This window comes from Dipodomys merriami, unplaced genomic scaffold (genome assembly GCF_024711535.1).
Source record: "Dipodomys merriami isolate MVZ:Mamm:240054 unplaced genomic scaffold, mDipMer1.0.p SCAF_94, whole genome shotgun sequence".
Taxonomy (NCBI): domain Eukaryota; kingdom Metazoa; phylum Chordata; class Mammalia; order Rodentia; family Heteromyidae; genus Dipodomys; species Dipodomys merriami.
Window position 1 is genome coordinate 2,764,531 of NW_027206557.1, and position 14,955 is coordinate 2,779,485.

Consider the following 14,955-nt stretch of genomic DNA (forward strand, 5'->3'; position numbering starts at 1 on the left):
ACTTCCACTTCCAGCAACCACAAATGTCAAGACTTTCTGTTTTCAAGTACACAGGCCACTTGGATGGATGGTGGGGGAAAGGAAGGTGTGTTTGGGACACCTTGGGGGGAGTCTGAGCCTGACTTGTGGGAAAGAGGAAGGCATACCTGGCTGAAAAAGAAAACTTTCACGGCTTCCCCTGCCCAGGAAGACCACTAGCTTCTAGCAGGCAAGTAACAGCTGGCAGTCATGAGCTGGATTGCTCAGGGCTCTTCGTCCTCGTCCGTTCTAGCTTAGATGTATAATGTCCTTCAAAGCCCAATGTGTTGAAGGCTTGGTCCCCAAGGCAATAGGGCTCAGAGGTGATTGGGCTATGAGCATTCTAACCAAATCAATGATGAGATTGAAGCTGATGACTATTGGAAGGTAGTGAATACTATAGGGGCAGGGCCTAGCTCAAGGAAGTAAGTGATTCCAGATTCCTTTGAATGATATGTCTTGCCCCATCTCTGTTTTCCATCCAGCAACCATGCTGTTCCACCCCATGGTCCCAACCAAAATGCTCTGTATCATGAAAGCTCCAACACAGCAGGGCTACATGCTCAAGGACTAAGTCCAGTGTCAGAGTGTATGTATTCGCAGACTGTGCATGTTCATAGCCCTGCGGTAATACTCTTCTCACCCTGATTACTGCCAAGACTCCTGTAGTCTGCATCGTGTCTCAGAGCCATGTGGGTGTCATGTTGGTAATAACCATACAGTTACTGTCCAGTCACCTACACTTAAAGCTCTGGGAACCATACCCTCCTATGACCCATGGCTCAAATATAGTTAAATATCATGCAACATGAAGTTAATAGACATGTGCATAGGAAAGGGTAGCATCAGGAAGAAATGCATGAAGAACCACAAGAATGAAGGCTCCATTCTGAATTGGTCTAGGTTTGAAAAATACAAAAGAGAGCCAAGGGCCAGTGGCTCACACCTGTAATCCCAGCTACTCAGGGGACTGAGATCTGAGGATTATGGTGTGAAGCAAGCCTAGGCAGGAAAATCCGTGAGATTCTGATCTCCAATAAACTATGCAGAAAAAAAGCCAGAAGTGGCTCTGTGGTTCAAGGGGTAGTTTGCTAACCTCGAGTACAAAGAAGCTCAGGGACAATGCCTTGGCCCTGAGTTCAGGCCCCAGGATCCACAGAAACAAACAAACAAACCAACAAGTGGAAATGATATTTCAAGGAAGCTATGAAGAAGGTGTTGGTTGAAGCCATTGAGGTAGGAGGAAAATAGGAGAAAAGAAGGATCCAAAACCAAAGCAAGATAGTGCCACAGAAGAAGAATGTCATCCCTCGAACAAAATTTGAATGCACCGTTGAGGAGGATGGAGACTGAACCCTGACTTGGCAGTGCGGCCTCTCGAGAGACGCTGGTGACCTTGACAGGAGCTGTCCTACAAGGCAGGGCAGAAGTCGGAGTGATAACCACAGGGAATGAGTGCTCATCTCATGAAGTGAGGGCCGTGCCAAGGTACGCATGGCTGGAAACTAAAAGAGAAAGGAAAGACGGCTCTTCTGCAGGAGGGAGGGAGAGCACAGGAACTTTTTCCCAAACAATCTCCTCCCTGCCTGAGGAATTTTTTTTATTCCAGGAAGGAAAGCCTTGTACTGTTGGACTTGCTCCTAAACACTCTCAGTTTATGGTAAGGGTCCAAGTGGGTATTCTTGAGATGTTGAGCTCCAAGTCATGAAGCACAGGTTCCCAAGGTTGACACGAAGGACGAGAACCGTTCTGTGCCTGCTCTATTTGCACCACAAAGACAGCAGTCAGTGGAGAACACCTTGGGGGTACTCAGAAAAATATGTGGCTGGAAAATGAGAGGACACTTTGGAGCTGTGTTCATGTAGGAGTTTGGTCAGCCTTGCTTAATGACTAACAGAACGTTTGCAGAGTGAGAAGCCTGAACGCAAGTGTCTGCTACCAACGTCGGATGTCAAACTGGGTTCCTTTTCCCACTGGAAACGTGGAATCGTTAATAAGAAGACTAAGACCTATGAGAGAAGAGGACAGGGACTTGTGCCAAGAAGTAAGGCAGGAATAAGAGAGGATGGTAGGGGGTGGATACAATCAAAGTACATTACACATATTTATTAAAATGTCCTATGAAGCCCTCCATTTGGGGGTTGTGGAGATAATGTTTCATTTTGTGGCCCAGGGGGGCTCAAACTTTCAGCTCTTGCCTTAGCCCTCAAGTGCTAGGATTACAGAAATGCGCCAGCATACTCTCCTATTACCATGTATGGTGAATGTATACTTATAAGATTTAAAATAAATAAAACCCAGTACTGACTGAACACCAAAGGGAAGTGGATATTTGGCTGGAGAACAGAAGAGTCAAGAAGACAGGCTCACAAATCACTCCTCAATCCAAACAAAGGCTAAGAATTAAGGGTAAGAGGAGAAAGGGGAGCATTAGTCATGATTTTTGTTCCAGGGAGAAGGGTACATCCATCTTAGAGACAAGAACTGCCTCTGTTTAACCTTTATGAAAGTTGGGTCCAGTCTGGGATTAGAAATGGGCCAGAAAGAATTGGAGTGGGGGTGGTGGTGGTAGAAACTATGGTAGGCCCATGTGGTGCAGTAGGGTAGAAAAGGGGCTAGGGGGAATGCTGGCTCACATGGCATCCATTCCAGCTAAAATGGTTTTGCCTACTTTTTATCCCTCCTTGTTTTTAGAGGCTGGCCAGGAAGTTAGCAAAATTGCACGATCCCCATAGGTAAGAATTAAACAGGCCCTGAGGATAATTTAAAAGGCCCTCTTCTGTATCGGCTTCCATGGCAGCAACAGGCACAGAAGAAGTGATACATACCAGCATCATGTGTAGGAGTGGGATTTGTGTCGTGTGTAGATGTGGGTTTTGTGTCATGTGTAAGTGTGGGCTTGTGTCATGAGTAGGAGTAGGGTTTGTGTCATGAGTAGGAGTAGGGTTTGTGTCATGGGTAGGAGTGGGTTTTGTGTCATGTGTAGGAGTGGGGCTTGTGTCATGTGGTGGGTGTGGGGTTTGGGTGGGCACAGGTTTAGTATAAAATGAAGAACACGATGCTCAGAATGGCAAGAAAAGAATCACTGAATTTCAACCCCATCATAAAGGCAGTAAGAACACGAACAAACATATCAAATCAACTCTCCAAGAATTCTGGAACCTAACCAAGGCTGGCTAAAAAAAAATCTGTGAACTGTCTACTGAAAAAAGCAAATGGGGGCTGGGAAGATGGCTCAGTGGTAGAGCGTTTGCCTTGCATGCATGTGGCCCTGGGTTTGAGTCCTCAGCACCACATAAGCAGAAAAAGGCAGAAGTGGTGTTGTGGCTCAAGTGGTAGAGTGCTAGACTGACAAAAAGAAAACAGAAAGAAAAGAAAAGGAAAAAGAAAAGAAAAGAAGAGCAAGTGGGTCTCAGGAAAAACCATGATGGTTGTGACATTGTCTTGTTCTTTCCCTCCTTCCCCTGTTCCCTCATGGAAGCCTGGAAGTGCCCCTTCCCCCAGGACATCAGAGGCCCCTCCCCTAAGCTCCATTCTCAGCTAATTATCATAATTAGGCTGAGGACAGTTGCTTCCATTTATAAGATTTGTCTTTTTATGATTGGGTCAGACTCCTTTAGGGGGACCAACGTTCTCCCTGGGGAAAGTGAACAGCATACATGTAAACAGGAGTCTCAGAGAAGAGAACACTGTGCAACATACATGGAATGGGAGTCTCAGAGGAGACTCAGGTGCAGAAGTCTCAGGTGCAGAGGACAGTGGACAACATGTGTGCAACTGAAGTCTCTGAGGAGAGGACAGATTGGGTAACAGAAAACATATCTGAAATACAATGATCCAAATCTCCCCCCAAGTTCCACAAATAGAATATACACATCCAAAAAAATGCCAACAAAACTCAGACAAGGTAAAAGAAAAAACTTCTATACCCAGGCACGTCATTACTGTTGCTGGACAAAGAGAAGTGGGGATAAGAGGCTAGTCAACAAGAGGCTAGTCAGGGCAAATCCTGAGAGCCGGTTTCTCATCAGGAGTCATAAATGCTGCCAGGGAGGGAGACAGTATCTTTGGTTTCCTGTACAAGAATAAATCAGTGTGATTTACCACCATTGAGAATAAGGGGTAAAACCCACATCATCTTCATAGGAGCAGGAAAAGCTTTTGACAAAAAAAACACGCAACATAATTTCATCATAAAACAGATCTTGAAAGGATAGGCCTGGAGATACCTATTAAAAACCCGTGGATAACATTATACATAATGGTGAATGACTAACTGCTTCCTTCTTCATAAATTGTAGACATAAAATGTAGACTAAAATGCCTACTATTACTAATTCTGCTTGTGGCTACCCCTCAGGTCCTGGCTAGAACAATTTTGGGTGGAGAAAAGGCAGGCATTAATCTACCCAGGAAAGGAGAAAGTGAAATCATTTCTAATCACAAAGGATGGGATCTAGGATGCAGAATGCTTAGATGTGTTTTCTGTTACTGTAGCAACATGCCTGAGGCCAAGTACTTTACAAAGAAAAGAGGTTTGCTCATGGAGCCAACCTTAGTGTGGCTTAGGTAACAGATTCCTGGGCTAAAAGTATGCAGTGGAGGGCATCATCAATAAGCCAAAGAGAGATCATGGAGGGTTCAAGCTTGTTCTTTTGAGAACTGACCCACAATAAGAGTTCTTGGTGATACACAGTCTTGAGTGGTTGCATGATTCATTCTGTGTACATAAACATGAGTTCTTCATCTGGGAGGGGAGGTGGTATCCTGAAAGTTCACTTCATGGATAGCTAAATGCAGTACTATGCATGCACCATTTCAGGGAATTTTATTTTGCTATGCAAAATAATACGCCTTGCTATTAGATGTGGACTTCTTTGGCCCACAAGACATTTATAGGGAGTTTGGAGGGAGTTAGGGGTATTCCTGAGGTAGTAGCTGACCTGTGAACAGATCTACATGAATCTCTAACAGCCATGAACCCTGTTTTATCTGCTTACCTCATCTGTACTACCCTTCCCCCTTGAAAAGGAAAGAAGAATAGAGTCACACGAGGCATGGAAGGCACTGCAGACACAGTGTTTGAGTGATCACAAACCTCAAGCATGTGGCATTTCCGTTGAGTTCAACAGCAAGAAGGAAGCGATGCAGTTCTGTTTTCTTAATGGACTCTAAAGTCATCTCAGTGAAGAATGATGTTGGGATTCTGATGGGTATTGCATTGAATTTGCAGGTTGCTTTTCATGATATTAATTCGACCATTCCAGGAGCATGGAAGGTCTTTCCCCCTCAATTTTCTTCTTCTTCAAATTCTTCAATTTCCTTCCTCAAAATTGTACAGTTTCTGTTCTAGAGTCCTTCATTTCCTTGGTTTGGTTGATTCCTAGGGTTTTTATGTTTTGTTTTGTTTTTGTCAGGCTTGAACTCTGGGCTTGGGTGCTGTCCCTGCACTCCTCAGCTCAAGGCGAGCACTCTACCACTTGAGCCATAGCTCAAGTGCCACTTCTGGTTTTCTAGTGGTTTATTGGAGGTAAGAGTCTCACAGACTTTCTTTTTTTTTTTTGGGTCCAGTCCAGGGGCCTGAACTCTGGGCCTGGGTGCTGTCCCTCAGCTCTTCAGCTCAAGGCTAGCACTCTACCACTTGAGCCACAGCACCACTTCCGGCTTTTTTCTTTTTGCTTATGTGGTGCTGAGGAATCGAACCCAGGGCCTCAGGCATGCAAGGCAAGCGCTCTACCACTGAGCCATCTTCCCAGCCCCTCTCACAGACTTTCTTTGAACCGCGATCCTCAGATCTCAGCCTCCTGAGTAGCTAGGATTACAGGTGTGAACCACCGGCGCCGGGCTATTTTTTTTTTTTTTTTTAGATACTATTGCAAATGGAGTTGCAGACCTGATTTCTCATTTTTGGTGAACAGAAAAGCTACTGATTTTTGTGGATTGATTTTTTCAGTCTACTACTTTGCCAAAGTTTTCAATCAGTTCTAAAAGCTTTGGGGGAAGACTTTCCTTTAAATATAGGATCATGTTGTTTGCAAATAAGGATAATTTTACTTCTTCCTGCCCTATTTGTATCTTCTTTATGCTTTTCTCTTGCCCTTATTACTCTGGCTAGGAATTTCAGTGCTATATTGAAGAGGAGTCCTTGACTTGTGCCTGATTTTAGATGAAATGGTTTTAATTTTTCACCACTAAGTATAATGCCAGCTGTAGGTTTGCATAAACAGCTTTTATTGTGTTGAAGAATGTTCCCTGGATTCCTAGCTTCTCCAGAATTTTTTTGTAAAAGAGTGTTGGATCTCAGCACATCCATTCAGCTGATCATGTGATTCTTACCTTTACTTCTGCTGAGGTGCTGTATTACATTTATTGAACCAGGCTTGCCTCCCTGGGATGAATCCTGTTTGATCACAGAGTATGATTTTTTTTTATTAGTTGTTAAACTCGGTTGGCCAGTATTTTATGGAGAAGTTGTGTGTCTATGTTCATCAAAGAGATGAGTCTATAGTTCTCTTTTTTTGTTGCTGTTGGGTCTCCGTCTGGTTTGGGGATGTCATGCTGGCTTCATAGAATTAGTTTGATGGTGATGCAGAGTCAGGGCCAAGAGGACTGGCTTAGCCCAAACATTACTCATTTCTATGGTCTACTAAATCTAATGAGCACACCATCCGCAAGAGAGTGGCTCCATGCCTCCTCAGCCATTTTGGGGAGAAAGTTTGGCCTCTGAGTTCCCATTGACAGGTTCTGTTCATGTGCATTGATCTGTTCCCAGTACTTTTCCAACCAGGCAGGAGGTAATACCCACATTAGCAGATGGGCTCATACTGAGATCACCTATCCAAGGTGTGCTGGTCTTTTACACAGTACCCTCCTTGAAAGAAGTGAAATCTTCACACTTGTTTGATCCTCATTTCCTCTGAGAGCCAGGGTATTTTCATGTTTTTGATTTAGCCACTTCCTTTATGATGACTGCAATAAGACCCCTGAGAATTCGATGCCAGGGAATAACAAAGGAGCATCATGACGCATAATTGACTGCTGTGGTTTAGGGCTCTTCTCTGCCTGCCCTCCCCCTCCTGCTTGTACACACAGTCATCCAGGTGCCTTTGTGACTTTCCTAACCTTGAGAGCTTTAGTAGAGATGGAAGCAAAAAGATTCTCAAGCAAGGATTCTTCCGAAATGTATAACATTATGTTCTAAAAGGCTAGCACTGTAAACTAGGATTTTGAAGATCAAAGACAGAGGTGGAAGATGGTTTCAGGAGAACAGCATATTTAGACACAGTTAGGGGCAAGTAGACCTAACTTCTCTCTCTGACAGGACCCGGCTCCATAGCTGACCTGAGAAGGCAGGAGCCTCACCCATGCCTGCCCTGATCATGCCTGGTCCAAAGGAGTCATGTGGTGTCTCCATGGTAACCAAAAAAGGTCCTGATGCTGTGGGGTGATGGGTTGAAATCCTCAGGCCTCCTAACTCACTGTTGGAGTGGGTAATGATGACCGCTGAACCATCTGCAGATGAATTTTTAACCCTTGTAGACATGTGTAAATGCTCCAAGTCATAATTAAGATAATGTAAGGGAAATCATCAAAGTGATTTTTCTTACACATCTCTTTATGGAACAGAATTCATTACTACTGCTCTGACATTGTGTAACTCGCCACAATTTTCAAACTGCTTCCTGAACTAATGCATTTCTTATAACCAGTAAGTAAACATCATCAGTCTTTCTCCCATACATCGGAGAATGAAAACTCAAGGAAGTTGATCAGTTTCCGAAGACCGCACAGACAGTTGGTGGCGAAATGATGAGTCCAGGCCAACTTCATCCATCCTCACCTTCATATTCTTCCCAGATGGCCAGTGTGGTTTTTTATTTTGAAATATAATTTTATTGTCATTATTAAAGTACTGTACAGATGGCCACTGTGTTTCCTGAAAGGATATTAACTACCCTCGTTGATGGCCCCTGAAGAGAGAAATGGAGTTCCTTAACTTTACCTCAGTTTCCCATACAAGCCATCATGTACAATTATACTACCAGACCTTGATCCCAGGATTATCTGCCCAACTGCTCCCAGCCATGGACTCCTTCTCAGGCTCTACGCCTGTTCCCCTGTTCAGATCAGCTTGCCCCTCCCCCCATACTCCGCATCAGGGCTCCCTGACTGCTGACCACTGACCGCAGGACAGGCCATCTCCTGGGGAGCCACTGGCCCAAATACAAGCACCCCATTCAGATTGTCCCCCACACTGCTGATCTACAAGGAAATCCAGCTCGTGAAGGTTTTGAGTAAAAAGCTTTGTAGAGTCCTAGCAGTGGTGGTCTAACAATTCAGGAACATGTCCTCTTAGCCTGAAGTCTTCAACCTTAATCTTCTTTTCTCAGCATGAAGATGGTCTCCAGGCAGACAATTAAATGCCATCGCATCCTCCTTACATCGGTGGTGCTCCCTTGATCTTATTCCCCACACTGTCTTACCTGGAAGCCATGTTGTCACATTGACAAACCTCCTGCTCATCCTCCTTCTTCTTTCTTTTGACTTAGGAGCTGTGAATCTTCTGATCTTCCTTTCTCTTCTCTCCTCCAGGACAGTGGAATGAGATGACTAGAAGTTTCTGATCTTGTAGGAGTTCTCATTAGTGCCAATCCATCCTGCTACCTCTCTCCAGCCTTCTAGTCCCTTAACAAACCAGCTTCTGACCTGGTCTCTCCTGCATCTCTCCAGGGCCCTCTTCTCTCAGATAATAGCCGTGCTTCTTAATTCATCTTCTCAGTGCCACACTCAAAGGACCAGCACCTACCCTTTCCCCAAGTCCAGTAGGAAAGGATCCTCCTCTCAACCTAAGGACAGGGTTACAAATGAGTGTCCCTAGTCTCCTCCAAAGGAAATTCCTCTTGCTCTCTGGACCATCACGTCTGTGTACTAACAATCATTCTATTACCCAGACACTTGTGGCCCCTGCCCATCCTAGCTACTCAGAAGCCTGAGAGCCAGAGGATTACAATTCAAAGCCATCCCAGGTAGAAAAACTCAGAAAACTCCAACTCCAAATTAAGCAGCAAAAGGCAGAGCAGTAAGTGTAACTCAAGTGGCAAAACATCAGACTAGCAAGTGTGAGGTTCTGAGTTCAAACCCCGATAACACTACAAAAAAAGAGAAAGATTATTTCCCCGCATAATTGTACATGGGAAATTATATGCTAATTGTATAATTAAACCTCTTCTGTCTTCATAAACTTCCCAACTCCATCTTCAAGAAAACTCCCGGTTCTCCTCACCTCCCAGCAGAACCTCCAGAGGTGCTATCCATACACCAGCTCTCCCTCCCCAACCCCCCCCCCCAAGGCTACCCAGGGCCCTGGTATCATATCTTGTCAAAGTTATCAATAACTACAATAAAATTCACAGTGCCAGAAGCAGCTTTCCTCTATCCCCTCCCCCCACCATGACTCATTCTTGAAGCATTACTGTCTTAACTTCCTCTCCACCACTTTCTCCTGACTTTGCTCTTAGTCAGGGGTTTAGTATTCTTGCCTACTCATTCTTCTTTAACAGAAGAAAGTGTTGGCCTTTGTTTCCAAGGTTGGTTCTGTCTGGAGCCTTTGCTCTTCTGTAACTCTTGATATGAGGTCATCCTTACCCATCTTTAACTACTTGTAACCGTATGTACAGAGCCTCACACCGTGTTTTGGCTTTGATGAGCTCCAGACAGTGACTTTTTAAAGAAAGAAAAAAAAATCCAACCTGATCTTATTTCATTTTATTGTGTATCAAAACCTCCACTTCACTGTTCAAGCCAGCAATCTGCGAATCATTCTGCTTCTTCCCTCTTCCTCTGTGTTTTACCACCAAACTCTGACTTTGTCTTCTTAGTTCTTTCTCTCTCTTATTTCAGTTATCTCTGTCATCTCTTACCTAGATTTTGGGGATTTCATCTCACAGCTCTGACTGCCAGCCCGGTACTGTCCTACTGACTGTCTAATATACTGTCCTTGTGCAGCAACAGTAATCCTCTGAAAGCAGCAATCAGATCATCTGACCCCTGTGCTCCTGGGTCTCGAACTCTCTCAAACCTTGCTGCTCTCCTAGAGGAAGTGGAAGAAATGGAACTCCTTTTGTGGCCCACAAGTTGCTGCTGGAGGCCTGATACCATTCTGTCCCATCCCAGAGTCCTGACACACTGTCGTGACCTGTTCCACTGAACTTGTACATTTTCAAATAAGCATGTCACTTCTCACCATGGATTCTATGCCTTCTCTTCCATGCCAGAATCTTCCTCCTTCTAAATGGCAGTCTTTATTTTTGTTCTCATTTCTCAAGATTCCCAGAGATGACTTGCTTGCCCCCATCAGTTATAGCCAGGATCTTACATGGCCTGCATGCTGAAGGATTGGTCACGGGCCTGTGGTGCTGTGGGAAGGTGGTGGAGCCTTTAAGGGTGGGTGTGGCCTGGTGGGAGGAGGTTGGGTCTTTGGTCGAGTGCTCTTAAAAAATGCTATTTTGTTGGCTTTAGACAGATATTAAATTTAGGAATGTGACATCAGGTATGCATAAATATAACCTTCCCTTATCTGAACCAAATATTACATTGTTTTTCCCCACCTATACAGGGGCTTGAACTCAGGTCTCAAGCTCTATCTGCTTTCTTGTTCTTGGCTGGCACTCTACCACTTGAGCTATACCTTTACATTAGCTTTTTTGTTTTGCTAGTTAATTGGAGTCTCACTTATTTTTCTGCTCCGAATGGCTTTGAACTTGGATCCTCCTGGTCTTATCCCCCTTGATTAGCTGGGATTACGAGCATGAGCCATGATCACCCAGCTTAAATATTACGTTGTAAGAATAATTAGGCCAGGGGCCAGTAGCTCATACCTGTAATCCTAGCTTCTCAAGAGGCTGAAATCTGAGGATCAAGGTTTGAAGCCAGCCAGGGCAGAAAAGTCTGTGAGACTTTTCCAATTAATCACAGAAAAAGCCTTAAGTGGAACTGTGGCTCAAATGGTAGACTGCTAGCCTTGAACAAAAGGAGGTCAAGGACAGCACCGAGAGTTCAAGTCCCAGGACCAGAAAAAAAGAAAAAAAAAAAAAGAGAGAAAGAACGATCAGAATCATAAAATAAGCAATGCAGGTCTCTTGCTGTAGTCTCGACTGCATATACACACTTCAATGGCAGGGAGAGCCAAATACAGAATCTTCTATGACCTTCCCACATAATCTGCCTTTTTCAAGAAAGAAAATCTCACTCAAATTATTTCTAAACTCAGGGAATAATAACACTAACAGTAATAACCTCACAGAAGTGTGCCAGGCATGTGAATATTGCAGGATTCGTTGAAGAAGGACAGTCTGGCCACAACTTGAATGCACATCTGACCTTCAGGCAAGGTCAGGTCGGAAGCTCCTTTGCACAACATGGCATTGCCAAGGGCGCTCAGGTGCCCAGGGAAGGGAATGGGACCAAAGCCAGGCAGGAAGCAGGAGGGGGAGGGTGAAGGGGAGGGGAGGGGAAGGGGGAACCCGAGAAAGGAGAGCAGGGAAGCAGCCAGGTTGTCTTTTGCTGTCTGGACTGTAGTCACCCAGGCCCCAGAGCATCCAAAACTGGAGCCTGCAGGGCGGGGGGGGGGGGGGGTTGGGGGGAAGGGGCTGGGGGAGGGGCAGTAGTGGGGGCAGGGGGGGTGCAGGGCGACGGACCCCAACAGTGGGCGGTCCGCATCTGCGCCCCAGCTTGTCCCGGAAAACCGGGAAAGTGCTGCCTCGTTTGCATAACAGTCCCGACACCGTCCCCTTGGCCCTTTTAAATGAAAGTTGACAATTCAGGGGGAGGAGCTCGTTAATCTAACCGAACGCCTTGCAAATGGGGTCAGCGAGCGGCCGCGGCCGCCCAGTCCCAATTCTTGTCCCCGGCCGGGGATGCTGTGCAGGGTCTCCCCCTAGCGGCCAGAGCGCGGATCTGCCGCTCCCCGTGGGGAGCGTGAATTCGGGGAGCTCCTGAGCGCTCAAGGTGGAGGGAAAGGGGCCGCGACCTGTGACCCCCCCACACACACACACCCCCATACACACACTTCTGAGTTGATTTCTCAGGCTTTCCTTCCGGTGGGGAAGAAGACCGAACTGACGTTTGGGGCTCATCCCTTGATCCTCAAAGTGTCCCGAATTCCCCAAAAGGGGCTGCAGGTCCCTCTAAGGAACGTGACGGTTCTAGGGCTGGTGTGGGAGTGGCTGAGGCACTCCTGGGGAGCCGTCAATCTGGAGACAGGCCAAGAAGAGCTGGAGAGAGCCAGGAGGGCTTGGAGAGGACTTGGATCCTGTTACCCCGGGCAACAGAAATCCTGCTTGTACTCCACCTCTGCCCAACGCGAGAGCAGACTCAGAGAGCTGGCAGGATTTTGCCTGTTGTACATAGATTAGCGTCTTCTAGCCACCACACTCCTGTTCAGAACAACAGCCCTGTCCCCAGCCTTCAAGAGATAGATGGAGCCACTGCCCCTGCCCCAGGGCCTGGCTTCCAGCGGGGAAGTCTACAGAGAAGATCTCAAAAGAGCTCCTGGAATCCTTACCCACAGTGGAAATTTACCCCTGTACTTCTCAATCTACCCATTTTCTAGGTGACAGCTTGCAGCCTGGGAATTCATCCAATATCCAAAGTCTCAGTGACCCGGGGAATATTATAAACCACTGATGAAAACCTCCTTTCCTTAGCAGTGTCTGGGGAGCTGGGATGGGGACCAGAATCTCTAAGTTCTAACACGGCTGAGATTCCCAAGGGAAGTAAGTTGCTTTCTCCAAAACTTGAGGTCCTCATCTGTAAAATGTGTGTGATAATATATGATAATAATAAAAATGACAGCATTAAAGCTGAGGGTCAGCTTACCTGGCCTGTATTAATTTCTCTGTGAAGTTTTGGCTTTCATTACTATACAAACTTAAAGAAGAATGTGAAATGTTGGGTCTTTAAATTTCCACTGTGGACATTGTGGATTTTTCCAAGGTTTTCTTTTTTAGAGTCTTCTTTTTTAGATTTCAGGTGAGGTTGAAGTCTATTTTTGTCTTTTGATAGGAAAGTATAATATCTTTGGGAAAACTTAAATATGGCTCTATTCAAGAAAATGAGCTAGATTGTAGAACTATAGATTAACATCAATAGATCTGAATCCTCTCCTTCTTCAGTTCCATTTTATAGGTAAAATAATTAATGTGTCATGAAAAATTACCTGTCCAAGTTGTGCTGATTTTGTAACTACAATCCAGGACCTTGATTTTAACTTACAAGCTGTTTTTTTTTCAACTGTCAAAGACTTTTAGTAGCTGCTTCTTCATCCTCCTCCTTTCCTCTTCTTCACCTCTTTCTCTTTCCTCCTCCTCCTCCTTCCCCCCCCCAACTTCTATACTCTCTCCTTCCCTCTCTTCTTCCTCCTCTTCATTCTAATCCTGTTTGATCAGATTCTCAAGGAGCTATAAAAGAAAAGCATGAGAATGGTTGTTCGGTGTGTGGGAGAGACCAAGCAGGACCATCTTCAAAATCCTGGTTTCTTGGCCCTTTCCCGAGACCACAACCTTAGGACTGATTGTCTTTGTGTTTCTGTGTGTCTCTTTCTAGTTTCTCTTTGTCCCATTTGATTTCAAGTTTCTAAAAAAACAAAAACAAAAACAGAAAACAGAAAACACAGCTTCAGATCTAATAAACTATGACACCGTAATGTTTCATGAAGGAAAGAGACTGAAAGGCCTTTCGTTTCACTGATGAACTTGTACCTGGAAGTTGCACCTCCACATCATGCAAGAAAATCCCAAGGTGTCACTGATGCTTTCTCCACTCCTGGAGTCAGCTGATGGATGCTGACCAAGGCCAGCAGTCCAGGAAGCTGGACAGAGGCTAAAGATCAAAGCCATTTGGAGGACAAGGCTCTAATACTTCAGATGGGCCAGGGACAAGGATTCAAGCTGCAGATAGAGCCCACAGCCAGATCTCATTCAGGGGAGCGTGGAAAAGGTGTCTTTCCAGACTTGGCTCCTGTCACTCAGCAAAGCAGGACCTGATCTGGATGGGAGTCAGGGGTCAGATGTGGCCACACCCCTGGGACTGGACAGGGGCTTGGGGGAGGGGAGATGAGGCCTGAGTTCTGAGCACTGCAGGACTCAAGGCCACCAGTCAGGTGTCTATTGTGGATTCTCTTCTTCCCACTCCATCCACAATGCTCACTCCCATGCCTTTCTTCTTTGCACCTCAGTGTTGTCCCAATGGAACAAAGGTGCTTAACCTGGACTAAAACAACACAAAAAATGGGCCCCTGGACCTCCATGTGCTTGTCTGTTCAAAAGAGTCATAGATTTCTTGTGGTTTCTAAGGTGTCTGTGACCCAAATGAGGTCAACAACGGCTGCTTCAAGGCCTCTAAATTTTTCATGGCTCCCCAAGTCCTCTGCGTGTGCCTTTCAGAGCCGGCTCTCAGAAGAAGGGATCCATCCCAGCACCTGTGAGGGTGTTCACAGCACAGGCTTCCTTTGCCACAGGTGTGGGGGTGCAGACGCTTGTCCCTGGGGAAGGGGTGTCGGATGTTCCTGCACATTCAGAGCTAGCACGGAGGACCCTGGGTAACTGGAAAGACAAAACTCCCTGAGCCCACTAAAAGAGCTTAAATAATTCACAAAGAAGAGAGAAACCCCCAAATTTCCTGCCCCCCCTGGGGTTCCTTTCACAGACACTGTGGCTGGCATAAGGAAAGTGTGGGCCCTGTGCTGACCCAAGACCATTAGAGACTCCTCCATTCCCTTTCAAATCAGGCTTTGATCTCAACAGCAGGCACAAACAACTCATCTTATTTTATCTTTAAATTACCTAGAGACCTCATTTCAACAGCTAGAGACAACTAACGATGAGTCTGTCTTTTTGACCAAAGGAACTGACATCTCAGAACAAATGAACTTCACCGAGT